Source organism: Macaca nemestrina, chromosome 6, assembly GCF_043159975.1.
Source record: "Macaca nemestrina isolate mMacNem1 chromosome 6, mMacNem.hap1, whole genome shotgun sequence".
NCBI lineage: Eukaryota > Metazoa > Chordata > Mammalia > Primates > Cercopithecidae > Macaca > Macaca nemestrina.
The window spans coordinates 159527860-159555715 of NC_092130.1; the positions used below are offsets into that span (position 1 = coordinate 159527860).

Sequence of the window (27856 nt, forward strand, 5' to 3'; positions counted from 1 at the left end):
GAAAACTTGGCGATAGTAACCAGTATCTGAGGAAAATCAGTCTCCAGAAATATTCTCCCAACTTCCATTTCCCATAACCCTTATTCATTTTTTTCCCAGCAGATTCTACTGTAGTGGAAATTTGGCCAGATTTCTTCTCTTTTTAAAATTATTAAATTGATCTCCATGTGACATAGAATACAATCAAACTCTTTATCTCAACCTACAAGGCCATGTGTAATTTGTCTATTTTTATCTTTTAATTTTCTCAAATCACTAGCTCATTATGGCAAGAAAAACTGCTCTTAATTCCTCAAAATGTTCCAGGCTTACGCAGATTCAGGAATGGTGCATACACTTTCGAAGTCTTTTCTCCATCTTCTTTTTAGTAACCTCTTCTTATAATTCAAGGTTCTGTTTAAATGACACTCCCTCACAGAAGTCTTCCCTATTCTACATGGATCCTCACTACTTATTTTCTGAGGCTCTTTTTGTTGTTGCTTTCCTGTGAAACACTTTACACAACTGGAAATAATTTTATTGATGTGTGTGTTTATTTTCTCATCTATGTTCAATACAGTGGAGCCATTTCTGCCTCCTCATAATTGTATGTTTGATGCCAACATAGTGACTAGTAGGGAGAATAAATTCAATAAATATTTTCTAATGAATGGATACATATTTTTAACAAATTAGTGGCTATATTTTTGACAGCATACCTTAGTTACAATCTACTCCAGATTGTATCCTTCTGAAACTATTATTTTAAATGCAGTTTGAAGTATTTCTGCTTTTATTATTTTTCTTGTAAGAAAGTATCTTCATAAATTACTCAACATATAGTTGTATAAAGATGACTTCCAGTTTTGTCTTAGAAAATTATGGAGAAAAGTCTATCTTATACATCAAAATAAATAAATTTTAACTTACAATGTGAATTTTTTATGGTAATTTAAGAAACTTTTTAATGAGCTTCAACACAAGGAAAAATAATTAACTATCTCTTTTTATCTCTTTTGGATTTTAATGTTTTCTGCAATAAACACTTTCTCCAGATGTCCAATCTCCTATCCATTCTGTACAATTTTCTTTTTCTATTTTGTTCAAACTCGTCTGTACATAAACGTACATTTTAGCTACATTTCAGGGAGATGGCCCTGTGTGTGGACAATATCATATTGTTGGACCACAGCCATGAATATGCTTCTGAGGATATTGCCAATTTCTTTTGCTAAGCATTACCTTGGTCTTAGTAATTTTTCTACTTATGCAGGATAAAAAGTGAAAATGCCAAGTCAACTGTACAATTAAAAGTGCTTAAGAAACAGATATTTAGATATCTAAATGTTAACTTTATTAGAAATAGATTTTTAGTCGTAATAATTAGTGATCACAATCCATATGCATGCTAAAACTGAAGAACAGAAGTTAGGTAAAAGTGAAATCTGCATATCTACAACATTGTTTAAAAGTTGTAGAAGACAATTAACTTCTATTCATCCTTCTGATAATAGCTCAAATAAAACTTTCTCTGAGAAGCCTAACCTGAATCCCTTTGCTGAATTTAGTGATCCAGCTATTAGCTCTGCCTTTTCTTGATATAATCTTTGTAACAAGTTTTTAAAACGGATAATCTTGATAGAGTATAAATCAAATATATCTACATCTTTCTCCAATCGTTGCCTTCAACCAACAACTCAAAGGTTTCTTTATTTTAAGCTCTTTGGTATTAAATTCTAATCTGACCTAAAATCATTTGTTGGTGAAAACCGATTTGATCACCTTTGAACTACTGAGAGTTTTATTCTCCAAATACACTTAGGATATATAACAGAAATACATACATACATATATATATATATATATATATATATATATATATGCATGCCAATCCAAATTTATTGAACTACTGATGCTAAGTTATACAAAATTGCACCACTTTAATTAAGGCTTTTAGTTTACATTTGGACACCTCAAAGTAGTTGTAACATTAGGTTGGTCAATATAAATACTGTGGCTCCCTGTTGGATAGACACACAATCTTTACATCCAAACATTAATGCATACAAAGCAACAAGGCATTGTTAAATAAAACGTAACAGTTACTGCAAATTAGGCCTTGTGACCAATTACATTTGATTAAAATTACTTCCCACATTCACATCCACAGTACTCGTCCACCATTTAACATCTCCACCAAAACGTTACACATGTGAAACGATCACTAACAGGTAAAAATACCAAACCTGTATATTTCGTATTGCAAATACACTTATGCATGAGCAAGCAAGGGATTCACAATGAGAATCTACAGCTGCAGAAGCCTGAAAATGATTTACGAAAATTGTTAAATCATTAAAAAATTGTTTGAAAATATACACTTCTTGTTGTACACCCCCACTGTACACATAACTATAAACATTGTTCCCTATGTAAACAAATAAAAAAGGAAACATATAATAAGAGATTTGAAAAGTCTGGACATTTCCTTCCCAACAGATATTAAAGGCAACGTCTTTAAGACATTATACTGAAAGGACTATCATATTTTAAAGACAAGATCACTGTCTCCCTAGGGTTTTTAAAAATTAAAAAAACTATATAGCTGTGTTAATCAAAGCGCTTATTTTGTACAATAATAATGACCTTGAATTTCTTTAAAAAATTACAATAAGCTACGAGTATCAAAGACACGAAGTTATCTGGAGTAGTCGATATAGGAGTTCTTTGGACTTTCTTTTATTATGCTAAAAACAGTGGTGCTTTTAGGATTTACATTATTGTACTCCCCAATACAAAGTATGGGGCATGTTAAAGTATACAGTACACCATTTTCATACATGTACAACATTGGTGGATGAAGAATGTCTCTTAGCAGTAATACTGGATGTAGCCTCTGGTTTTACCAGCTGCATACTCTAGGACTATTATATAAGTAAAAATCTCTCTTGTGATACTGGAAAGTGATTAGAATGTGCAAACTGATATAGTAGCTTTCATTCGCCTCTTAAAGGGTCCCACCACGGGAAAGTCCATTTAAGATGTTGGTGGGTTTAACAAAGTTGGAATGCTGGCACTGTTGAATTGGGCAACAGTTTTTCAGACCTGGCTCAGAGCTACAATGCATTTAGTATATTAAAGCAGCTGACATGATGACTTTTTGCAAGTCTTCCCAGGCACTGGAGGTTTTCTGTTAATTTGCCGCACTAGGTCATAAAAGATCTCATTAACATTTCCTTTTGATTTTGCAGAAGATTGTAAGAATGCACAGTTGTTCCATTATCTTGCTAGATTTTGACCTTGTTCCTTCCCTACAACTCTTTCATCTTCCAAGTCACACTTATTACCAACAAGAATCATTGGAACATCATCAGTGTCTTTAACTCGAAGAATCTGTTCTCTCTCAGGTCTTATAAATCGTTAAATGTGGACTGTGCTGTGACGGAATAAACTAATGCAAATCCTTGTCCATTTTTCATGTACAAATCCCTCATTGCTGTAAATTGTTCCCTTCCTGCAGTATCCAAGATTTCAAGCATACACTGTTGTGCATCTGCTTCAACTTGCTTTCTATAAGAATCTTCTATCGTAGGATCATATTTTTCTACACAAATTCCTTGAACAAATTGTACAGTCAAAGCAGACTTTCCAACGCCTCCTGAGGCAAGAACGACTAGCTTATACTCACGCATGATGCAAGCTTGTCAAAACCTAGTACCTCTCACGCTGTCACCGGGTCCCCGCAGCCAGCGTCGCCCCGCGCTCCCTCGGGGTCGCTACTGCGGTCCTGCCGCTGCCGCCGCCGCTCCGGCTGGTTTACACGCCTGACTCTGGGCGAGGTTTGGCGATGTCCCAGAAATACGTATTTTATCATCAGTTCTATCCCAAACTCTATGAGTGTTTCTGAGTATATGATCTGTTATAAATTCCAGTCTCAGGAGTTTCAGGTAACAATTGTTGGGCTTGAACAGCGCATATATGTGAAAACATTATACTCTTTATTTTTAAATATAAAAAAATACATATTCATCTGATTTTGTTATTAAAGGTATGATCTCTTAAAAAGCCAGGTTTCTTTACATTCCATCAATTAAATTAGAAATAACTTCCATCAAGTGGTAAGCTGGTGGAGGCTGGGGACAATTTTTTATTCCTCAATGTCTCTGTGAACATTGTCCGGTATTTGGCACAAAGTAACTGTCTGCAATATGGCTAAGTTAACAAAAAGAATGAAGGAAAGAAGGAAGCAAGGAGGGAAGGAAGCAAAGAGGGAGGGAAGGAAAGAAGAAGGAAGCAAGGAGGGAAGGAAAGGGAGAAGGAGAGAAGGAAGGAAGGAAGGAAGGAAGGAAGGAAGGAAGGAAGGAAGGAAGGAAGGAAGGAAGGAAGGAAGGAAGGAAGGAAGGAAGGAAGGGAGGGAGGGAAGAAGGAAGAGAGGAAGGGAGGAAGGGAAGGAGGGAGGGAGGGAGGAATGGTAAACAGATTTGATTCAATTTAATACATGAACTTTAGAATATGACTATATAATATACATATTAATATTACATAAGAATATTACATTCATATATTATATATTCACATTGTAAAAAAATTTAGACATTGTATATTATATATATAATATGTGTGTATGTACATTGCAGTATTATTGTATCTAGAAAAGAGAATTTGAAATATGTGAGTTTGCTAAGATCTCATATAAATATGTAATCTATTAAACACCAAAATATTTTCTTTTGAATAATTTTAAAATAATGCCCTGTACTAAGATCACAGGACAACTTAACAGGAGTCTTTATTGATTTTCCTTATTTTTATTATGAAGATTTTTCAGACATAATGAAAATTTAAAATAGTATTTCACACAAGATTAATATAATATCCACCTATATTTAGTAATTGCTAACATATTACCACGTATTACTCATTTCACTCTCTAAATATCTCTTTAGGTAGTAGAGTCATGGATATTTGAATATTTTGGCCCAAACCTTTTCAGCATGAAATTCCAATAAATTAGGGCACTCTCCCACAGTGCCAATGGGTAAGATTTATTTTTTACTGCTGGACTGAGACAGCTCTATAATTATCTCCCAGAACATCTGAAAGTCAGGTACTGATTCTTGGCCAAAATGAGGGCAAGATTAAATACAGGCTGTTTAAAGTTTGAAACTCCTGTGGCTAGTTTGAGTATTGATGGCTTACACCTGGTATAACCAGGCATGCAGCCTAACAAAAGGTTCACCTGGAAATTTGGGAGACTTTCCTTCTAAGTCAAAATTCCTCGCAAAATCTTAATGGATTGTATTCCAGAGACGAATATCCAAACACACATACACACACGCACGCGCACACACACACACACACACACACACACACACACACACACCCTTGCAACCTTGGATAGAAGCACCTGAAATGTTTGCCGGAGCCTCTGGTGCTTGCCTGCCCTTGCTTTCTTTTACTCCGTCAGCCTCTGCTGTTTTAGTAAAAGCCTCATATGCATATGCTCTATAGAGTCTTATGAGTCTTTTCAGTATCCCAAACTGTGAAAACACTAACAATAATCATTTTAACAACTATGAAAATTAATACTAATTCCATAATATTATATAATGTTTTCTCTGTATCCAACTTTTCCTACTTGTTCACAATTCTCTCATATATTTCTAAAAAATAGTACCTCATCAATTTCATATTTTATATTTGTTTGGTAAGTCATCACATCATTTGATCTTTTTATCCATAACAATCTCACCACTTTTTAAACCAATATTGACTTTTTGAAGTTCAGGTCGGTTATTATTGCATAGAATGTTCTACATCCTGTATTTGTTTGATAATTTCCCGCTGGTGTGGAGTAACTTGCCATGTGTTCCTGTATTTCTTGCACACTGGATATTAGGCTTAGAGGTATAACCACCTTTAGGTTAAACATTTGTATGGAATACTTTTCAAGTGGTGTATTATTTATCACACATCAGACGGTACATGCCAAATTGTCCCATTATTTCTGATACTAAATTACATTTGTGGTTCAAGTTTTTGCACTTCTAATTTTCTTTTGTAATTTATAAGTAACTGTAGGATGATGCTTTGCTGGTCATGTTATAATCTGGTGCTGATTCTCTACATCTTTGAAGTCACTAGGTCTACCACCTAATTATGCCAACTAAATTAAAATTAAAATGAAATTAACTAGTTTGATAGAGTAGCATTTTTAGTCAGAGCTCTCTCGATTGCCAACACTTCTAACCAAAAGACCTTTAGGCTAAATGAGGTGTAACTGGAAGATACTGGAGATATCAAAGTTCAAAGGGTGCTCTCTAGGAAGAGGAACAGCTCAAGGGACCTGGCACGTGGAAACAGGGATAGGACTCCACAGTGACTAAGGCTTCACTTCTCACCTCTGCTTTCATATGAGTGCGATGTTATTTTCTACATGACAGATACGTTTACTTTTCACCATTAAAAGGTAGGAAACTCACTCATAACCAAAGTTGGAGGAGACAGTTATTTTTTTCCCCCAGTTTGCCTGTTAAAACTATAAGGAATGATTAATCTGCCATGGTGCTTGATGTGGCCCAGGGATGTGCTCAGACTCAGTCATGTAGGGGCAGGTGGTATTAACATTAGTTCAAACTTGGAACCACGGCATGTGTTAGAAATAATGACTTATATTAGAAACTGGACACAAAATTGTTGTGAGCAAGAAAGTTACCTCAATTTCAGTCTACTAGAAGTTTCAGAGTGCAATTTCACATGGCCACAAAGTTCAAAAGTTCAAAAAGAGACAAAAGTTTGACCAAGAAATCAGTGATTTTTTAAAAAAGAGAAATTGAGCTCAGTCATGTTTTTTTATATCTTTTACTGTACTAAGAAAGTTTTTTTTCTCAATAATTGACTAAAAGTTCATTAACTACTGCACAGACTTCAGTATTTAAAAATGTAATATGGACTTGCTAACTAAAAGTGAAGTTATTGTATTGTTGGAACTAGCTATTGTTAGAAAGACTCATTTGCTTTTTATAATAAAATTTTACATATGATTGATAGATTTACAGATTATAACAATTTATAGATAATTACCTCATTAATTTATTGAATAACCTGACTAAATTACTTAGTCACTGAATTAAATACAACCCAGCCTTAATACTTTGGGTCAAGGAACATTGACCAAATATATATATATGTCACATATTCCTTGAAATTTCTTACCAAAGCAAATTGTCTCATTAAAAATACAGAAATAAATTGATAACTAAATAAAACAAGTTCTATATTTCAACTTGAAAAATTAAAGATATTCATAATTCTTAAAATCAAAGCAATGATCATTTGTTTCCTAATTATTATTATTGTGAATGTACTTAAAATTTTGGCTATGTTTTTAAGAAAGATGTACTTCTATTAAAAATTATAAAATAAACAGCAGAGAGACTGACTTTTCAAAATAGTTTATCTGGGAAGAGCAAGGCACTGCGATTTGGGATATGTGTATCGTAGTGAACCATAGGCACATTTGAAAAAGCTGGGAGAGTCAAAGCTTTCTTAGGGGTAAAAGGTGAAGTTCCCCATCAGATTACCATTGACATTCTTCACAGAATTAGAAAAAACTATTTTAAATTTCATATGGTATCGAAGACGACCCCATATAGCCAAGACAATCCTAAGCATAAAGAATAAAGCTGAAGGCATCACAGAACCTGACTTTATTACTACCGGGCCTCGGTAACCAAAATAGCGTGGAACTGGTACCAAAACAGACATATAGACCAATGAAGGTGAACATAGACCTCAGAAATACATCACACATCTACAACCACCTGATCTTCGACAAACCTAACAAAAACAAGCAATGGGGAAAGGATCTCATATTCAGGAATAGCATGGGAAATCTGGCTAGCCATATGCAGAAAACTGAAACTGGACCCCTTCCTTACACCTTATAGAAAAATTAACTCAAGATGGATTAAAGACTTAAATGTAAAACCCAAAACCATAAAAACCCTAGAAGAAAACCTAGGCAACAACATTCAGGACATAGGCATGGTGGGCAAAGACTTCATGACAAAAATGCCAAAGCAATTGCAACAAAAGCCAAAATTGACAAATGGGATAGAATTAAACTAAAGAGCTTCTGCACAGCAAAAGAAACTATCATCAAAGTGAATAAGCAACCTACAGAATGGGAGAAAATGTTTGCAATCTACCCATCTGACAATGATATAATATCCAGAATTTACAAGGGACTTAAACATACTCACAAGAAAAAGACAAACAACACCATCAAAAAGCGGGCAAAGGCTATGAACAGACACTTCTCAAAAAAAGACATTTACATGGCCAACAAATATATGAAAGAAGCTCAACATCACTGATCATCAGAAAAATGCAAATCAAAACCACAATGAGATGCCATCTCACGCCAGTTAGAATGGAGACTATTAAAAAGTCAGGAAACAAAAAATGCTGGAGAGGATGTGGAGAAATGGGAACCCTCTTACACTGTTGGTGGGAATGTAAATTAGTTCAACCATTGTGGAAGACAGTATGGGCATTCCTCAAGGATCTAGAACCAGAAATACCATTTGACTCAGCAATCCCATTACTAGGTATATGCCCAAAGGAATATAAATCACTCTACTATAAAGGAACATACGTATGTATGTTTATTGCAGCACTATTTAAAATAGCAAAGACATAGAACCAACCCAAATGCCCATCACTGATAGACTAGATAAAGGAAATGTGCTACATATACACCATGGAATACTATGCAGCTATAAAAAGGAATGAGATCATGCCCTTTGCAGAAACATGGATGAAACTGGAAACCATCATCCTCAGCAAACTAACACAGGAACAGAAAACCAAACACTGCATGTTCTAACTTGTAAGTGGGAGTCGAATATTGAGAAGACATGGACACCCAGAGGGAAACAACACACACTGGGGCCTGTTGGGGGTTGGGGGTTGGCGGTTGAGTGGAGGGAACTTAGATGATGGGTTGATGGGTGCAGCAAACCACCATGGCACACATATACCTATGTAACAAACCTGCACGTTCTGCACATATGTCCCTTTTGTTTGTGTTTTTTCTTTTTTGAAGAAGTAATAAAGAAAAAAAAGGTGAAGTTCATGGAAGTTATTTTAAAATAAACCTCTTTGGCCCCAGAAGCTTGTTGCTGGTATGGACAAATACTCATTGGTGATACTGGCTATTGCTGGGAAGATATCTTCATAGAAGCGTTGTATCTAAAATTTTTGTAGTTTTCAGACAGTCCTTGTGATAATTCTTTTAGAGGCATCCATGCATGAAGGACCTTCCTTTATACTCTCCCGGCTCCATTTTGTTGTGGTTTGACTTAAGTGAGTCAATTTCTTTGTTGGTAACTTTCACATTTCTCCATTTTGGCCAAGAATTTTTTTCTGAAAGCTGATTAATCAGCCTGTAGTTAGGTTTTGATTGTTTCTTGGTGCTGGAGTGGACCTTTTCTAGTTAGTCTGATCCTGCATCAGAGACAAATGGCCAGCAACTAAGAGCAGATGTCAAAACCCTTTTAGTCACATTTAAGAAACAAAGAAGTTCAGAAGGAGTGGCTCTCAGAATAAATCTGCCTAGATTTCATTGCTAAGTTCAATTTTGTCAGTTCCATAGGCATTGACTATCATTTGGAAGTTTTGGACAAGTGTTATTCTGTTAGATGCATCATTTCTGCAGAGGTTGGACTGGAAACAGATAAAAAGTTTAAAAAGAATGATGCGGTATAAAATTAATAGTAACATGATAATATTGTCTATGAACATGGACACAAAGGCTGCCAACTAATGAATCAAAAGTCTATGCAAGACTGAGTGAGATCTGTTGTAGCCATAAAGCCTGTCTTGCTATTTTATGCAATTAGGTCTCGATTTCCCCAGAGAAATATATTCAGGTACAGCATGTAGTTATTAGCAATGGCACATACACTTCTTGTTCAACCAGTAGATAATTGAGAGTTATCTCATTCTGTTCTGTTCTGTTATCAATGGCTACTCAGCAAGATACTTTAATGAGCACTGCTGGGCGGCAGTAGCCTTTGCAGTGAAGCCTGCAATGAAACCCAAGGTGGCAAATAAGTCATTAGGGATGTTGCTATAGTTACCCACTGGGTGGACTAAAGGATCCCTTAGGTCATGTAAAGATGTGGGTTTGACACGACAGATCCAAAACTTCATTCAGTTACAGAAGCTACTGAATGTGAAATTCTAACCACGGCGTTTTTCTGCCAAGTGAAAAATGTAGGCATAAGCATGAAATAATTAAGAAGGTTAAGAGTCCAGTTTTTTTTTTACAGTGTCTTGGGAAAAGCTTTCAACAGTGTGAACTCATCAACTTCTTAATCTGGTTTGCGGTTTGAATGTTCCTGGTTATAGCATGGGCAATTTTAGTCAATTCTCTTTGTAGCCCACACAATAGCCACAAGATTTGTCTCTCGAAATTTACGTGGAGTTTTCTAGCTCCAACTTATAGGACTTTAGGAACAGGACAGTCTATGTTCTTAGTTGGATAATCATAGCCAGATGTTGGAGGAAATTAAAATAATTAAGTACCCTGTTTAATTTATAGATAGATAACAAAAACTAACAAAAACTTGAAAACGACAAAGAAAACTACAATATAATAACAGGTGTACTGCAGTTTTTCTTCAGAAACATACTTTTTCTTTCTACAATCATCCCTGCTTCTACTAAAGATAATCAGAGTAAGACTAATTTGTCTGCTGAATAAGTTTATTCTCATTAAACTTGGCATTATTATTGACAACAGTGTCACAAGAAAAGTGGTGGAACAATGGGCTGTTTTTACATTTATTTGGCTGGAACTTTTGTTAAGAAATCTCAGATTAGACTTTTAAAAGCCTTGCAAGGGTCAGAAGTCAAATGAGGGCAAACATCAGACTTTGGCTGCAGTGCCTACAAATTTGCATGAATTTCTCTCTTCTTGAGGTCTCCAATATATCTTGAGGTTCCTGACCTGTCAAGAAGTAAAAATGTTTATTCACTCACTGTGAGCTTGGGAATCCTTGAAGCTAGGCATTCTATGCATATTCTCAAATGTGACATTCAAGTCAAAACCTTCATAATAAAACCAATGTTTCTAATTCTATCCTGTTACAAAGAGAATAGATTTTTATTGAATTTATGCAAATAACTATGTTGCCATAAAATAAAAATATCAACGAGAGCTCTCTGAAGACTGCAGGTTCAGGTAGGAAGAAAAAATAAATATTTCCAATTTTATTTATAAAAGTAAACTTTACCAAATTGCCGTATGCTATAGATAGCTTTTTAAGTTTTCTCAAATCTGGAAAACAAAAAATTTTAAAAACCAGCAAAATGTTAAACAAAAAGTCACTCCAAAATATTGCCATCAGTTTGTTTAGTCCCATTCACTAAACTTATTCTACTTGATCTCGGCTACATGTTTTAAGACGCCATTGTTTCTTCATTAGCGTTCTGGAAATTCTTTCCCAGGCTAGTGGTATCATCTTAAACTCATAAGAAATCTAAACTCCAGCATACTTCTTAGAGTCCTTTTCATGAACCTCCTTGAAGAAGAAGTATTTTCCTTTATTCATTTTAATTTATTCTCTACAATACTTCATTAGGGAGTTCAATGATTTGCACTCAGAAGTTATATAGCCAAGAGGCAAGCAAGTATAATAAACATCAGAATTGGACTGAGTTTTTTTGCACTGAAGGCCATGTAGTCTTTTGCTTCAGGGAAATAAGAACAAAAATAAACAAAAAGAACACATAGCTCCCTAGGCTCCAGAATCTCGATAGAAAATAACACCAACATTTAGTGAAATTGTAGGTGTTAACACATCATGGGAAAATAGATATTGTGCAAAATATTAAAATTAACACCTGGCACTTCTTTTGCCTAGATGATTTTTATTATAAACAATAAAATATATGTAATATCTTAACTACAAACCTTTCATATTGAAAGGGCCTCTAACATGACTTGTTTTAACATTATGAAGGGAAAAAGTTTAGGAATTTCAAAGTGGAAACAACCCAACACTGACAAACTATAGTGATCAAAAGTATTATCTTTTAATGAAAAACAAGCAAAATCCATAAAAGTAGAACTACCATTTGATTTAGCAATCCCACTACTGGGTATCTACCCAGAAGAAAATAAGTCATTATTCAAAAAAGATACTTGCACACACATGTTTATGACAGCACAATTAGCATTTGCAAAAATGTGGAACTAGCCTAAATTCCTATCAATGAGTGAATAAACTGTGGTATAGATAGATAGATAGATAGATAGATAGATAGATATGCGATGCATATGTGTATATATATATGCTTAAATACATATATGTGATGGAACACTCCTCAGCCATAAAAAAGGAATGAATTAATGGCATTCATAACAACCTGGATGGGATTGGAGACTATTATTCTAAGTGAAGGAACTCAGGAAAGGAAAACCAAACATCTTATGTTGTCACTTTTATGTGGTAGCTAAGCTATGAGGATGCAAAGGCATAGGAATGATATAATGGACTTTGGGGACTCTAGGGGAAAGAGTGGGAAAGGTGTGAGGGGTAAAAGACTATAAACTGGGTTCAGTGTATACTGCTCGGGTGATGTGTGCACTAAAATCTCACAAATCACCACTAAACAACTTACTCATGTAACCAAATACCTCATGTTCTCCAAAAACCTATGGAAATAAAAAATTTAAAAAATTACAGAAAGGGAATGTATTATGAGACAAGCCAAGTTTCCAGACCAAAACAGGCTCATAGCTAGGGTTGAAACAAACCACAAACTAAGCCAGCAAAGTTGGGTTGATTCCTTGAAAACAATGGTTACCTATTGTCCAGCTTGAGTAGCCCAGGGACAAAGGAAACACTGAGCATAAAACATTCTCTTTTTTTAAAACCTACCACTCACACCACATGCACTGATCACTGTCATCACTACTATGGTAAAGCATGTAGGATGCCGTTCAATTTCAATTCAGAGCTGTTACCTCCCCATGCAAAGCTGCCACATGGATGATCCAGACTTGGTGTTTTTCCTGAGAGCCACCTGTCACACATTTTCATGAGGTGACCATGACCACACACGTCCAGACCACTGCCTGACTAGGCCCTGTTCAGGAAGCATCCTGAGGTGTCCATTCCTTACGGAGCCAAATAGTTCCCTTGGTCGACTCCTGAGTCCCCTTGGCAACCCAACAAGAATTCAAGCATTTCTACTGCTAGCCTTGTGTTGGAGCATGAGCGAATGTAAAAGGAGTAAGGCTCTTCATAAACCACAGCCTACTTCAGTGTGGTGCTCGGCCAGCCCGATTCTTGGGTACTGAATTTCTTTTTTCTCATTTGTTGGAATTTTAAATCTTCTATTTATTTCCTTAAATGGCAGGTATCCTACCACATCTTCAATGAAATAAAAAGTGTATATATTATACATTGGGGAAAACAAATAGGGGGACAGTTTGATAGTTTAGCTCCATTTTTTTTGCTTTTATTTAACCTTTAAAAGTAAAACACAATTATTACAATAGAACACGTGAACAGTAATAAGTGTAGCCCTATGTATCAATATTGTTGTACAAATTGGATGTGGTGGCTTAATCCAGAGCTGGCCGCCCCGATAATAATCCAGAAAGAAACTATTTTTGCGTCTGTTTATAAAAAGACATTTATTATTCTCAGCAGTAGCACATCATGAAATGACTCCTTCATCTTCATTTACATCACCAAGGGAAACATGGCAGGCTACAAAAACTGAGCACAGCAGTGAGTGGGGCTGTGCCCTGGGTGCCCTGATGTCACCCACATTTCCCTTGCATGTCCCAGGTCCTAATGAGCAGTGCAGGACAATGCTGAGTCAACCTACTCACCCTCACCCATTCCTTCCCAGAAACTTAAAGGTGATCCCTATAATAGCACATATGTCCTTTCCCAAATTGTGTCTTTGCTCCCCTAACCCCGTTCTGGGCAGAAGAAAAAACAAAAGATCTCTTGACTTGAATATTTGCTCATTTTAGAAACCCACACAATCACCATAAACTTAAAAAAAAATTAAATCAAAATGTTGTTTTCCCAAGGTTGACACCTATCTGCTTCAACAATTCTCTAAACATGTTGTTGAAAACCAGAGTAACTTCCTTAGGACCTTTCTCCCAACTGACCAGTCTTCCTGTGAATCATTTCAGCAGTTCCTTTGTGGTGATGTTTTCAAAGCATCTTCTAAGTCCCCTAATTCTATGAACTTTGCTACCAAAATAGTGAAGAATAAGCAAAGGGGAGAAAAAAACTTGCTGACAGCTATTTGGAAATCAGCAACAATGTGAAAGGGAAATGTATCACATGAAAGTTTGAAAGACATAGAATAAATGAGCTCCTTGGAAATTTGCCCTGGCGGAGTGATGATTCCCACTTTATCTTCTTAGGTAAGATAAAGATTCACCTTGTGTAATTACACAGCTTTGTTTAAGCATCCTGCAAAAGACTGAAAAATCAACTGCCTTCCTAATTCTACAGGCAAACTAGAAAAAGGATCTCCCTGCTTACTGGTCCCTCAGGATGTTTTCCTGAAAAGAAAACCAACTTAGATATACTGGCTTTTCCTCTATGACAAAGTGTCCTCTCAAAGCCCAACCCAAACTTCTTTGCACACTTACGCTTCTGAAAGCCTAGGTCCAACTATAGGGCTGATACTGGGAGAAGAGTGAAGTAGCTGGGTGGTGAGTAAGTGGTCTCTCCTTTCCCATCTCTGTGCAGTCATGATATCAGGACCCCTCATGGACATCTCTATTCCGTTCCTCAGTCAGTGACACCACAGAGCTGTTTGATACCAGGAGACTTAAAGCAGGGAAAGTCACAGAAACTCCAACTGATAGTAGGATGAAAATTATAACCTCCAAGGATTATTGAGCCATGAGATCTGCAATGCTACCAAAAGGGTCTCTGATCCTGATGTGGGTCTCTGTCTAGGATCCTTGAAGAAATTATGGCACCCACATCCAACCCTAACATAGCTTCCACTTATGAAACAAGGAGGTTGTAATAAACTCTGGGGATGTAATGAACTGGAAGTTAAAAAATGTAATTTAAAACAATCTAAAAGAATTTAATGTTGGTCTCCATTGCACAGACTGCCAGGAGAATATACCAACTTGATCTAGGGAGGCTGCAGAGGTATATAGAGGAGTATATGGGTTAAACCTTAATGGAGCATCAATTTCAGAGAAGAAGCAATTTTGTATTGTAGCTGATTGCAAATGCTTTTAGAAAAGAATGTAAGCAATTAGTCCCTGTGGATGACAGACTTGGAGAGGCCATGCTTAAAAATCTCATGGAGTTTATAATAATAATAATGTAATTGACAAAGAAATTTGATTATTTCTGTGGCATACAAAACTTGAAGATAATAACCAAGATTATGACTGATAACATATCAGATTTTGAAGAATTTAATATAATTTTGAAATACATATCAATAACATATTCTGAAACATAACTTAAAGAAGGTTTAGCACCACTTAGTATTTGACAATGCTCCATATATAATGTAATATATCAAGTAAGTCTGGTTAGTTTAATATATCTCTTTACAATGTGAGATACACATTCTTTGATCTTTCCAGGGGTCCAAATGAGAAATATCAAAATTAACTTGAGGGCAAAAAGAGTTAATTTAAAATATCATTTTGGGAAGTTTGTCAAAAACATCAGCTTAAAACACTTTATCAGAGTATAATAACAGCTAACCAAAGTGAAAATTAAAAGATTTCAAAAAATATAAAAATTTACATAATTGTCAACAAAAACAGATTTTTAATACTGAGAACACTTACTTTTCTCTTTTTTTTTAACTTTTATTTTAGGTTCAGAGGTATACATGTGGGTTTGTTATATAGGTAAATTGTGTGTCACAGGGTTTGGTGTATAGATTATTTCATAACCCAGATAATAAGCATAGTCCCCAGTAGGTAATTTTGTAATTTTTATCCTCCTCCCTCCCTCCACTCTAAAGTAGGCTCTAGTGTCTGTTGTTCCATTTGTGTTCATATATACTCAATGTTTAGCTCCCCTTATAAGTGAGAACATATGGTATTGGGTTTTCTAGGATAATGGCCTCCAGCTCCACCCATGTTGCTGGAAAGGAGATGATCTCATTCTTTTTATGGCTGCATAGTATTCCATCGTGTATATCTACCACATTTTCTTCATCCAGTCTACCAATGATGGGCGTTTAGGTTGATTCCATGTCTTTGCTATTGTGAATAGCGCTGCAATGAACATATACATGCATGTGTCTTTATGGTAGAATGATTTGTATTTCTTTTGATATATACTCAGTACTGGATTGATGGGTTAAATGGCACTTCTGCTTTGAGTTCTCTGAGAAATTGCCACACTGCTTTCCACAATGGCTGAACTACTTTACATTCCCACCATCATTGTATAATCACTCCCTTTTCTCTACAACCTCACTAGCATCTCTTATTTTTTGAGTTTTTAATAATAGCCATTCTCATTGGTGTGAGATGGTATCTCATTGTGGTTTTGATTTACATTCCTCTAATGATTAGTGATGTTGAGCATTTTTTCATATGCTTTCTGGCCACATGTCTGTCTTCCTTTGAAAGTGTACATTCATGTACTCTGTGTGCATTTAAATGGGATAGTTTGTTTTTCACTTTGTTGATTTTTTTTTAAGTTCACCAAATGCACTGTGCTGGGGGTCTGTGATAGTCCCTAACTGTTGTGCACCCTCCCAAGCCTGAGAGCAGGAGGAGGGAGGGTTGCGAGACAGCAAAAAGGTGGACTGCCTCTCTCATTGGGAGCTTCATACCAGAGAAGTGTAGAGCTGCTCCCAGCTGGAGAACTCAGGAGGACTAGGGTGGCCTCACTAGCATCCCAAGCCAGTGGGCCTTATCCCACAAGGTTCAGTGGTGGTGAGGTCTGCAGTCTATCACTGCTCAGCCCCATGGACTTGGCCCCTTTTCTGGGGAACATGCAAGAAAACTTGGCCTTCCCCATTGCTGGAGCTGCAGCCCCTGGTTTTGGGGTACCCATGGAACCAATGCTCCTGGGACTCCACACATACCTAAGAAGCAGCTTTACCCAAACACCACATGGTTCTCTGTTTTGGTCTGGAAGCCCCAGTTGGGGTATCTCCTGAGCCCAGAGATTCAAAGGTTCGTGGCAGAAATATGCATCCTGTGGGACTCTCACTCACTCGCCATTTTCTTGTAGGGGGATTCCCCTGGATTCGTGCCACTCCTGGGTGAATGGTTGATCTGTCTCACTCTTCTCTGTGATCCAAAGGTCACACTGTGTCACTGATGAATCCTAATGTGTCCACCTGGATGTTCTGGTTGAAGAGCTAGTGTCTACTCACACCTCATCACTCTTTCTGCTATTTGTGAGAGTGGCACACACCAGCTGCTTCTAGATAACCATCTTGGCCCTGCTCTGACTCACTTTTCTCAAGTAATCAAAGACCTAATAAAAGACAGCACAAAGCATAAGAAATTATCTTGATAAACAAAAAATTTTGGTTTCTTAGGCCAGTTATCTAAAAGGTAGAGAAAATGTTTCAGTATTTTCTATTAAGATCAGATCAATACTCAAAGAAAACCTTGTTGTTTTTGCACAGGGGACAAATTTCAAGTTTTCCGTTCCTGTACTTTTGATAATAGTGCTCAGGTTTTTAGCAGTATTTATAAATAATTCCCTTTTAACTTTAACCAACGTGGTCACCACAAAATTCTTTTCACAAGATTAATCTTCCACAAACCTTCTACAAATTTGTCATCCAGTTATCTTATTCAGTTTTTGTCTACATTTTTTCTCTTTTTCCTTTTGGAACGATATGATATACTACTTTTAGACAAAAATTATTCTCATTTTCCCTTTACAAAAATGCATCCTCATACTTATAACTTTCTTTACGTGTCTTCCTTCCCTCACATAAAGATTTGTTTCCCTTCATTATTTCTAGTTTATATTACTCTAATATTAATTTTATTTGATTCTTAGTAACCTTAATTTCTAGTGAAAATTAGTAAGCATTTTGAACTGCATCGTATTAGTATTTTGCAGATAAACACCATCCCATGACTTTCATTAACAGACCCAAAAATGTCTAGCTTTTCTATAACATATAAAACCGAGGCCAAATTTTAAACTTCTGTTAAGCAATTGATGTTTCAGTATTTTCCTTAGAAATGACTCAAATATTAAATCAATATAATATTACTTAATTTAATATAACATGACTTTAACATTTCAAGTCACAATAAAAGATTTTTGAAATTCTGACTTCATTATAAACCTTTTATCAATTTACATTCACTTAATTTACTCATTCTTAACAGTTATGCTTCAATTGTTCCTTAAACACAAAAACCCAACTAGTCATTGAGTGGATTTACAGCTTTATTATTTTATACAACTCAGTTTCACTGTTTCACCAGTAACTTCAAGTTTATAAACCTTATCTGTGCATTGAATTAATGCTGACAATTCCAAAAACATTTCTATTTTTATTTTACCAACAAAATTTAAAACTAGCTTTATCTGCCAAAGATTATTTCATCACATGAGCCAAAAGGCAATCGAGTTTCTATTTTTTTTGAGAGAATTCTCAGTTTAAGCACTTATATTTTTTCTCTGTAAGCTGTTTACGAATTTTGGTAGAAAAAAATTATACATACATACACACGTAGACATATTTAAAAATACAGACAGAGAAAGATCTTACAACTTTCATTAAGAATTTTTATTTGCCTGACTTGCAAATAGTTTCACTCCCTCTTTCAGACTGTCTTTTTTTGTTTTTTGACACATAGTCTCGCTTTGTTGCCCAGGCTGGAGTGCAGTGGTGGGATCTCAGTTCACTGCAATCTCCGCCTCCCAAATTCACGCCATTCTCCTGTCTCAGCCTCCTGAGTAGCTGGGACTATCTGTCTTTTAATGATCTGTTCAATTGCCCCACAAACAAGTGTTAGTTAAGCCATTCAAAATGTGTACTTCCAAAGAGATGATTTTTAGGTGAAGGAATGTAGAAAATTTAAATCTCAAAGGCACAGAACTTAAACACCATTATTTGTTGAGATGAAAAAAAGCATATATAGGAAGCATTTAAAATGAAATGGTTAAGGGCAAGTTTACATAGACAGATTTAGGTCTTTTGCTTTGTGAAAGCATCTAGTGGTTTAGGGGCTAGAGAGGGAGATATTCTTACAAAGCAGAGATTATCATTACAGGCTTACATTTGTTACAAAAACTTTCAAAATAAACAGGCAAATGCCAAAAACTTACATTTTGGGGACTGATTTGGTTCGCTAGTTGGTCTTTCAACTTAATGTGTTTCCTAATGAGATTAAATTCATGCATAAATAACCAAACCAAAAATCAAACCAAAATACTCACCAGAAAGGATGTCCTTTACAAGAGTAGAACCCCCAAAATGGAAGAGTTCACTGAAAAGGTGGGAGCTCAAACCAAGAGAGGACTTACCTCACAGCATAAAGACAACATGTACAAGTGAAGATCACGATAGCCTCAGGTGAGTATCATACACAATTTCAAGTATCGCCAATCCAAAGAAGGTTTGTCCCCTTTGCATCTTGCTTCTGACATCAGATTATGTCAAATTAAACAACAGAGATACTGACTCTGTAAAATAAAGAGTGTGTTCAGGAAATAGCAATAAATTGCAATTTGAAATACGCATGCTATGGTGGACCTTAGGCACCAAAGAAGCTGAGGGGCTGTATCAGTTCTAGCACAAAGAACTACTTGAGACTGGGTTATTTATAAAGAAAAGAGGTTTAATTGACTCATGGTTTCACAGGCTGTACAGGAAACATGATTGGAGGAGGCCTCAGGAAACTTACAATCATGGCAGAAGGCAAAAAGGAAGGAGGCATGTCTTACATGGCCGGAGCAGGGGGAAGAGGGCAAAGGGGAGATGCCACACAATCTTAAACAAGCAGGTCTCATGATAACTCATTCACTATCACAAGAACAATAAGGAGAAATTCCATCCCCATGATCCAATTGCCTCTCGCCAGGCCCCTCCTCTGACACTTGGGATTACAATTCGACATGAGATTTGGGTGGGAACACAAATCTAAACCATATCAGAGAGGAAACAATTTTAAAAGTAAAAGAGAAAGTTTATGTAAGTTTTGTAATAGACCTCATGGGTCAGAGAAGCTTATTACAAGAGTTGGCAAATACTCATTGATAATATTGGCTGTTGCTGGAGAGATGTCTTCACAGAAGTATCATATCTAACATTTTTGTGGTTTTGAGAGAACCATTCCAGCAGTTCTTGTTATAGACATATGTACATGAAGGCCCCTCTTTCATGACCTCCCAGCTTCATTTTTTTAAAGTTTGATGTAAGTGACTCCATTTTGGTGCTCACAACATTCACATTTCTCTCTTTTGGTTGAAATATTTTTCTGAAAGCATGTCACACTTAAAAGATATAGACTGGCCAAGCATGGTGGCTCACGCCCATAATCCCAGCACTTTCGGAGGCAGAAGCGGGTGGATAACCTGAGGTTGGGAGTTCAAGACCAGCCTGACAAACGTGGAGAAACCCCATCTCTACCAAAAATACAAAATTAGCTGGACGTGGTGGCACATGCCTATAATACCAGCTACTTGGTGGCTGAGGCAGGAGAATCACTTGAATCTGAGAGGCAGAGGTTACAGTGAGCTGAGATCACGCCATTACACTCCAGCTTGGGCAACAAGAGTGAAACTCCATCTCAAAACAACAACAACAACTGAAATAATTGTAAAAACTAACCAACTATAGTTCTCAGTGATGATAGTTTCATTACTGACAGCTGTTAATAGAGTTAATTAACTCCTATCAACCTCATATTTTCCATTTAAAAAATAGAGGAGAAAAAGTTTGATATAGGTTTAATGAGTAAATTTATATAAAATAGATCTAACTAGTATATCTATCACAAAACAGATGCACAAACTATGTATTTTTCCTCTCACTTGTTCGTATTTATCATATTTTAATTGAGGAAATCATTGAGCATAGTGTAACAAACATTTGCCTAAGTTATTATAAAGAGGGTTTGAAGGACTTCTTAGAAAGAGTCTGGCAGTGGAAAAAAAATCTGAATAGAAAACGAAAATAGCATGGGAATGTTGAAATAGCATATTAAATATCTGCGACTCTAATATACTTTATATTTGAATTTCAGTATAGACAGAATAGTTAAATTTAGTTCTTTAGTCTTTTTGGTTGTTAAACATTTTATTGAACTCTTTATATGCCTTTCATATGTATTGTGCTTCCAGTGTGTTTGTAGCAGCTTTTTCTGTTTAGAAATGCTTGAATGCCTCCATTGTCAAACAATCAGAAGGCAGTAATTGTATTTCCAATGTGAAGACAAACAATACTAGATATCCTGCAATCCTATATTGTAAAAAAATATTCACATCAAATGCCCCAATGGATAGCCACATAAGTGACCATCTGTAATTATTTAGTCAAGAAATGAATATTTTACATTTAAATACTTTGAATGGCTTAAACTAAATTTTTAAGAAAGCAACCACTATGTAAATTGAAGAGAAAAAGTCTTTTTATTGTAGAAACTTTCGAGAGTCTTTCAACATTTACAAAATTATGTTGCTAATGGCAATACCTTAGTTATCTGAATCACCAGTAGAACACATTATAAAAACATGCATTGTCACATCTGTACCCTGTCACATCCAGGATAACGATAGTATTGAGATATATAATTATTTAGCCCTTACTTCAAAACATCGGATAACAAGCATCAATCAATTTCTATCAAATATTTCAACTAGGGTATTATAGCATAAGCAGAAATATACTTTTACCAATATCCCAACCAATTTCTTTTCTTAATGAAACAATAAAACTGAGAATGTAGAGAGCATTTAGTAAAGTTGATATATATGTGTACATATGTGTGTATATATATGTATAATGTCATTAATATAATAGATGAGGTCAAAGAAGCAAGTGATACACAACTTTTAATTTGGATGGGATGTCCTCGAAGATTCCTGTATTAGCCCTTTCTCACATTCCTATATGAAAATACCGGAGACTGAGTACTTTATAAAAGAAAGAGGTTTAATTGACTCACAGTTCCCTATGACTTGTGGGGCCTCCGGAAACTTACAATCATAGCAGAAGGTGAGGGGGAGGCAGACACTTTCTTCACAAAATGGCAGGAAAGAGAAGGAGGAACTTGTCGAACAGTTGTAAAACCATCAGATCGCGAGAGAACTCACTCACTATCATGAGAACAGCTTGGGAGAAACCACCTCCATGATTCAATTACCTCCACCTGGTCTCTCCCTTGACCTGTGGGGATTATGGGGCGTACAATTAGCCATGAGATTTTGAGTGGGGACACAGCCAAACCATATCAACTCCTAAGTCTTAATAGACTTTATTACTAGCTGATATGCTTTGGATCAGTGTCCCCGACCAAATCTCATGCTGAATTGTAATCCCCAACGTTGGAGGTGGGGTCTGGTGGGAGGTGACTGGATCATGGAGGTGGATTTCCCCTTTTGATGCTGTTTTCATGATAGCATTCTCATGAAATATGGTTGGTAAAAATGTGTGGCACCTTCTCTCTTCCTCTCAGTCCTGCTTCTGCCTTGCAAGATCCCTGCTCCCACTTTGCCTTCTGCCATGAGTAAAAGTTCACGTTAGCCTCCCCAGAAGCAGATGCTGCTATGCTTCCTGTTCAGCCTGCAGAACCGTGAGCCAATTAAACCTCTTTTCTTTATAAATTACCCCATCTCAAGTGTTTCTTTATAGCAGTGTGAGAACAAGCTAATACACCAGCCTTCCTTCTAAAATGCATCTTAGCAAGCTCTAGAGCAGAGTAACCACATATATTAGAGAAGGCCAAAACTGACAGAATCTCACCTTGACCAAAGTTTAGTCATTCTTCTTTAGTCCCTCTTCTCAGGCCCAGTTTTAGCAAAGACTCCTGCTAAGCCAGTTCACTGAGAATCCCTTCACCCTTGATATCACTTTGGCATGCCTTTAGCAAGAATGCAGTTTAGCAAGAACCGCAGCTCCCACCACCCTGCCTCCCGCCACCCTTAATGTCTAATTAGTTTCTATCCACTGACTAACTCACTTACTCAGCTGTTTGCTTATGCATTCCCAGCTCCATGCTGGGAGAAATTTTAGTTCAATCTCTCCCTACTATGGTTATATTATTCCCCCATTGCTGTAGTCCTGAATAGAGTCTTCCTTGCTATTTTTAACAAGCATCCAGTGTACACATTTCCTTTTGACAAAACATAGTGTCCATATGTAAAGGCAAGAGGAAAGCTAACAAAATAGAAAGTCATCCAAACCACACAAACCCTGGACAAGCTTATCATGTGTGGGAATAAAATACTGGAGGTGGGTTTGGCTTCGGAATAAAATCAGTGTGTAATTTGAGATTTGGTATGAAGAACAGTTACATTCCCAGATTCTTTATCATTACTGAATACCTTATTAATTATTCTTCATTTAACACAACAGGAATTAGGAGATTTATTTTCTGGAGAGACTTGTTCAATTAAGGTGGGGATATGGTTGCTGTGTTGAGCAGAAGTTTGGCTTATATAGACCCAAAGCTTAGAAAAAAAAGTTATAGATCTAAAATGACAATCATTGACACAATAAAGTTCATGGAAACCATGATGGGAAGCATCTACGTGGAAATAAAAAGTTGGATTTTCAGTAGAGAGATTGGTAACAACGTAAATTTCCTCTTAAAGTCAGGTGAGAACTAATTCTGAAGTCAGAGAAGGAAAGTAGCCTACAACAGAGCGAAGAGTAAGACCATCTTCACAGGATCAGGGAGAAAGGTAAGAGTTGCAAATGGAGACAGGTATATTGATTTAGTGCCAAGTAGCCGAAAGACTATGAGTATGAAGACTTACTTATATTTTCTCTGTGTTTCAGTAGCAAAGTCATCTGCAGAGAGAGAGAAGTGAGAAGGCAGAAGGGAGTGTCAGAAATTAGAGGATTGTAGAGACTGAAAAAGTTATGTCAGGCACAATTAAAAACCCAGTTTCCAATGGTGATCATTGTCTTAAAATATTATCAGTTTGTTTTCTTGTATGACATTCTTCAGCAGCAGTCATGGACTGAGAAATATGTAGAAATCAAATAGTTGAGTTCATCTAGAGAAGAGGTTGCAATGGGCTTCTAAAAACGACAAAACCAGAAACAACCGAGAGAGAGAGACAGAAAGACGGAGAGAGAGAAATGAAGATGTGAAAAGGGATAGGTCAAAAATCTGTAATTTTTTTAAAGTAAAGGGCTGTATAGTAAATATTTTTATTTTGTGAGCCATGTTGTCTCTGTAGGAAGTACTCAGTTCTCCTTTGTTCTGCAAAAGCAACCATGGAAAATAAGAAAATGTGGCTGCATTCCAATAAGAACTTATTTAAAAAATAGGTGATGGATTGTATTTAGCCCAAGGGAAACAATATGTCAATTCTTGTTTTATGTTACTGCCAATTACATTTTAAAATATTCAGTAATGGAATCTACAATATTGATTCCCAACTACGGCTGCATATTAGAATCACAATAGAATGCCAGGTATCTAGCCCCAGAGACACTGGGTCAGCCAATCTCAATTGGGGCCAAGGCCCTAATATGTATCTTTGAAACTCCTCAGGCAATTCTAACATAAAGCCAGTGTTGAAAAGAGCCATTGTTAGTTTGCTTGTGGGAGTACCTGGCCGCAGGAGGATCATAAGGCAATAGGAGAAGGCTGAGGCACCAGTGGCTTGAAAGTCTTACTGAGGTAGGAGAACAGCTGCAGTGGGAATTGTTGACACACTGAACAGACAGGAGACTGATCAAAGAAAGGTGTGCTTATTTAGTCACTCCAGAGGAATATCGTGTTTTGTCATTATACGTTTCATGGGTTTGGTAAGCTACATGCCACTCGTACCCCTGGTAGAGGTAACTCCTTGAGGAATCTTCTATTCTGTTGTCCTAACTGAGTTTATCTCACTTCACTATCAAATAGACTATGGCAGAAGTGATGGATATCACTTCCAACATTAGGCTGCACAAAAACTGTGGCTTCTGTCTCGGGAATCCTCTCTGTTTCTTTCATTGTAAGGGAAGCTGACTGCCTTGTTGGGAGCTGCCTATTAAGAAGTCCACATAGCACGAAGCCAGTGTCACCAGTGACAGCCAGCAAGGAAGGACCTGAGGACTGCCCCAGCCACATGATTAATCTTAGAAGTGAATCTTCCCTGAATAAGGCTTTTAAATGATGGCAGCCTTATGAGAATCCTTGAGCTAGAGGGCCTTACTAATTCTGATACAGTTCTTGACCCAGAGAAGTTGACATAATGAATGTTTGTTGTTTGAATCCACTAAGTTTTGGAGGTAATATGTTAAGCATCAACACATAACTAATAAAAGGAGTGATTCTGAGCATGAAAGGCTTAAGTAGAGAAAAGTTAAGGTTGAATAGGTTATGAATATCATCCTGTAAGACTACAGGGCTTGGAGATTTGAAGGTGGGAGCAGAAAAAAATTATGTAAGCTTGTCATTAACAATGTGACTAAAAAAGTTCATTATACTGAAGGATAAATGCTGTGTGTGCCTCAGAGAATAGATGTTTTTATTCCTGGGTAGAAAAATAAAATTTTTCAAAAAACATAAAGATCAAGCAGGATGAAGTTTCCTTCCAGCTTTGGATTCTGACATTCAGGACACGGGGAGGGTGATGAGCTTCTCCTGGAGGGCTGAATTTAGTACACAATCAGCTTCATGATGGAAGCCCTTATGAGGTAGAGAGGGAGTGCATCTCAGCTCTTTTGATTAATTAAATGATTGTTTGAATCGGAGAAGGTGTGGGTATTTTGTCTTGTTTTGGTGAGTATATTGGAATGGTTTTCCAGCATTCCTTCGAGATTTTCCACAGCATAAGTTAAGGTAAAAGTACATTTTCACTTGTTTCAGAAAGCATACTGAGCAAGCTTTAATGTTACTATTAAGTCAATAGGGAAATCACCAGTATTATAAACGCAGGTTTCCAGCCTCTCCTTTTAGTACTTTCAGATGATTCCAGAAGAACCTTGAAAATGTTGAGTATTTATATTTATTTTATGCCCTTTTATTGTGATTTTTTAATAAATAAGTTTTTTTTGGTAAATACTGGAAGTTAATATTCTATAGTTTAGAAAAGCAATTTTGAACTCTCAACTAGTGAGCCCATATAAAACTACATAACAGCACAGAATATAGTAAAATAATAATATAATGAACTTGGGAGATAAACTAGGCACTTTGTGCCAAGTTTTTCAAGGAAGATACAATTTCAATACCAATGAAATAAACTCCCACAAATTGATTTTTCTTTGTGTGCACTCATCAGTGTAAATACAATTAAGTAATAAAGCCTGTACTTGTTCAGGAAAGATGTTTTCTATTCATAGTCTGCTATCTGGGTGCTTTGGTTTCTGATAATTTGTTATGTAAAAACCCTGCAAAAAAAAAAAAAAAAAATCAGCAACTCTACATTCATGAGCCCTTATCACAGAGGATTAAAAACCTGTGCATTTTGTTTAAACTGAGAATATTATTTCATTTTTATAATCAAGCGATGAGACCATAATAATTTTCTGAAATAATTCGGAATAATTATAAAACCTAAAAGTTAATTTGCATGTGCTGTAATTTAAATAAAAGGACAGTTAATTTTTTGTATTACAAAACATGAAAAATAAAATCAGTAATCCTAGCACTCTGGGAGGCCAAGGCAGGCGGATCATGAGGTCAGGAGATCGAAACCATCCTGGCTAACACGGGGAAACCCTGTCTCTACTAAAAATACAAAAAAAAAAAAAATTCGCTGAGCGTGGTGGCGGGCGCCTGTAGTCCCAGCTACTCTTAGCTGAGGCAGGAGACTGGCGTAAACCTGGAAGGCGGAGCTTGCAGTGAGCCGAGATCGCGCCCCTGCACTCCAGCCTGGGCGACAGAGCAAGACTCCATCTCAAAAAAATATAAGATAAAAAAAAATTTTTTTAATCAAATGTTGCATCCTTACTTTTGTTATTGCATAAATTCCTTTACATTATAGTGCCCCCTAGCACCATGCAAGTTTATAAACTGCTTTCAATTTTAATTATGTTATTATAATAATAATTTATTTAAGAATGTATTATTAAAGTCAGTAATTTAATAACAATAATTTCAATAATATATGCATTACAAAAATACCTGAAATTACGATTAGTATCTCTGGTTTATTGATGGGAATACTGTGGCTCAAAAATATCATCTCAGCCAGGGTGTGGTGGCTCACTCATGTAATCCCAGCACTTTGGGGGGCCAAAGCGGGTGGATCGCCTGAGATCAGGGGTTCGAGACCAACCTGGCCAAAATGGTGAAACCTCATCTCTACTAAAAATACAAAACCAGTCCGGCATGGTGGCGCACATCTGTAATCCCAGCTACTCAGGGGGCTGAGGCAGGAGAATCGCTTGAACCCACGAGGAAGAGGTTACAGTGAGCCGAGATCGCACCACTGCCCTCTAGTCTGGGTGACAGAGCAAGACTCCTTCTCAAAAAAAAAAAAAAAAAAAAAAAAAAAAATTCATCTCACCCACATCATGTAGCTACAAAGTTATGGTTTAGAATAATTCAACTATTTTACTGACACCAAAACTTTTACTATTAACCAATCAGTTACACTCACCCTGTGTAACTGAATACCAAATAACATCATGTTCCAGTAATTTTCATTCTAGTGAAAAGGGCGGCGCACTGGTACCCTGGACACAC

At 36.5% G+C, this 27856-nt stretch overlaps 1 pseudogene; it reads right to left on the reverse strand.

Moving 5' to 3' along the window:
* Positions 1–2716: 2716 nt before the first annotated feature.
* LOC105472965 (ras-related protein Rap-1b-like) lies at positions 2717–3754 on the reverse strand (annotated as a pseudogene).
* Between the last annotated feature and the right edge of the window lie 24102 nt (positions 3755–27856).